Source organism: Bufo gargarizans, chromosome 4 (assembly GCF_014858855.1).
Source record: "Bufo gargarizans isolate SCDJY-AF-19 chromosome 4, ASM1485885v1, whole genome shotgun sequence".
Lineage (NCBI taxonomy): Eukaryota > Metazoa > Chordata > Amphibia > Anura > Bufonidae > Bufo > Bufo gargarizans.
The window spans coordinates 538,533,224-538,535,890 of record NC_058083.1 but is presented as its reverse complement, the minus strand read 5'-3'; the positions used below and the strand labels follow the sequence as shown (position 1 = coordinate 538,535,890).

General features: G+C 48.0%; 1 long non-coding RNA gene across 1 annotated transcript; it reads left to right on the top strand.

Annotated features, from left to right (window-relative positions):
* The first annotated feature begins 363 nt into the window (after positions 1 to 363).
* LOC122936067 lies at positions 364 to 1,656 on the top strand. Its single transcript, XR_006388875.1, has 3 exons — positions 364 to 394; positions 478 to 601; positions 1,596 to 1,656. It is a non-coding gene; the product is annotated as an uncharacterized LOC122936067 (long non-coding RNA).
* Positions 1,657 to 2,667: the final 1,011 nt, after the last annotated feature.

The window sequence follows — 2,667 nt, the reverse complement described above, 5'->3', positions numbered from 1 at the left end:
CACTACGTCTAGAGGAAAGAAGGCTTCTCCACAACATAGAGGAGGAGTCTTTACTGTAAGAGCAGGGGGACTATGGAGCTCTCTGCCAGAGGAAGGGGGATGGAGGATTCTCTAGAAGAGTCCAGAAGGGGTTGGAGGGGAAGAATATTCCAGCTTCTAGGGACTAGATTACTGGAGATGGGGCCATGATCCCGGGAGGGATTCTGAGGGGAGATCTGGAGTCAGTGTCTCTCTCCATCCACAGGATTACACCCTGGTGAAGAAGACATCGGGGAGGACTCCCATCATCCAGGAGTCAGGAGGGTGGACCCCCATCACAGAGCCTCCCCCCCTGATACATGAGCAGAAGGTCCTAGAACTCACCCACAAGATGATGGAGCTGCTGACTGGAGAGGTGACACTGCTGGGAATACTGGGAGGTTCTCCAGTAACAGCACTAGATGGGTCTGGGTGATGATGGTGTCATTGTGTTGTCAGGTTCCTGTAAGGTGTCAGGATGTGGCGGTGTATTTCTCCATGGAGGAGTGGGAGTATATAGAAGGACAGGAGGATCTGTACGAGGACGCCATGATGGAGGAGCCCCGGCCTCTGACATCACCAGGTAAAAGGATACCTTTCCGATTTTAGAGGTCATCTTAATACTACTCCCATCATCTCATCATCACATATACACTCACCTAAAGAATTATTAGGAACACCTGTTTTATTTCTCATTAATGCGATTATCTAGTCAACCAATCACATGGCAGTTGCTTCAATGCATGTAGGGTTGTGGTCCTGGTCAAGACAATCTCCTGAACTCCAAACTGAATGTCAGAATGGGAAAGAAAGGTGGGCTACAACAGCAGAAGACCCCACCGGGTACCACTTATCTCCACTACAAATAGGAAAAAGAGGCTACAATTTGCTCGAGCTCACCAAAATTGGACTGTTGAAGACTGGAAAAATGTTGCCTGGTCTGATGAGCCTCGATTTCTGTTGAGACATTCAAATGGTAGAGTCCGAGTTTGGCGTAAACAGAATGAGAACATGTATCCATCATGCCTTGTTACCACTGTGCAGGCTGGTGGTGGTGGTGTAATGGTGTGGGGGATGTTTTCTGGGCACACTGTAGGCCCCTTAGTGCCAATTGGCCATCGTTTAAATGCCACGGGCTACCTGAGCATTGTTTCTGACCATGTCCATCCCTTCATGACCACCATGTACCCATCCTCTGATGGCTACTTCCAGCAGGATAATGCACCATGTCACAAAGCTCCAATCATTTCAAATTGGTTTCTTTACATGACAATGAGTTCACTGGACTAAAATGGCCCCACAGTGACCAGATCTCAACCCAATAGAGCATCTTTGGGATGTGGTGGAACGGGAGCTTCGTGCCCTGGATGTGCATCCCTCAAATCTCCATCAACTGCAAGATGCTGTCCTATCAATATGGGCCAACATTTCTAAAGATGCTATCAGCACCTTGTGGAATCAATGCCACGTAGAATTAAGGCCGTTCTGAAGGCAAAAGGGGGTCCAACACCGTATTAGTATGGTGGTCCTAATAATTCTTTAGGTGAATTCTTCAGTCTGTGTGTTATCTTCTTTAGGTTCTGACTCCAGGAGGAGAAATCCCCCCGAGAGATGTCCCCGTCCTCTGTATTCCCAGGACTGTCCAGAGGAGAAGCTCCCAGAGAATCATCAGGTAGATGGAGCTGAGCCCTATACACATCTATATAGGGGGGTCCTGCAGTCATAGAGGGGTCATAGATGGTAGGGGTCTCTTATGTGGATCTGTTAGATTTCCCACCTGTCTGCTGTATTGTCCTGAATTGTTACAGATGACAAATCAGGGGGAAGATGTGACTGATATTAAAGTGGAGGATGAAGAAGAGCGGATGATGGGCGATCCCCCGTGTAAGAGTGAGGTGGAGGAGGACATTCCAGGAGATGTGACCACAGGTATGGAATCATGAATGGAGGAAGGGAGTTGGGAGGTTTCTTCAGGTGAGGCTCCACCTTAGAGCTGCAGTAAAGTAGCACTCCAGAGCACAGAGTCATGTAGAGAAGGTAGGACAGCTCTAAAAGGAGGAGCACAGAGTAATGTAGAAAAGAGAGGACAGGTCTAGAAGGAGAAGCACAGTCATGTAGAAGGCAGAGGACAGGTCTAGAAGGAGAAGCACAGAGTCATGTAGAAGGAGGAGGACAGAGTAATGTAGAAGGCAGAGGACAGGCCTAGAAGGAGGAGCACACAGTAATGTAGAAGGCTAAGGAAAGGTTTAGAAGGAGGAGCACAGTTATGTAGAAGGCAGAGGACAGATTTAGAAGTAAGAGCCCAGAGTATGTAGAGGAGGAGGACGGTCTAAAGGAGGAGCACAGAGTAATGTAGAGCAGAGGACAGCTCTATAAGGAGAGCACAGAGTAAGTATAAGAAGATACCAGCTCTCGAAGGATGAGCAACTAGTAATGTAGAAGGCAGAGTAACAGTCTAGGAGGAGGATCACAGAGTAATGTAGAAGGCGAGGACAGCTCTAGAATGAGGTATACAGAGTAATGTAGAAGGCTGTTAGGACAGCTCTATAAGGAGGCACAGAGTAATGTAAGAAGGCAGATAACATCTCTAGAAGGAGGAGGACCAGTATGTGAAGGCAGAGGACAGCTCTATAAGGAGGAGCACAGAGT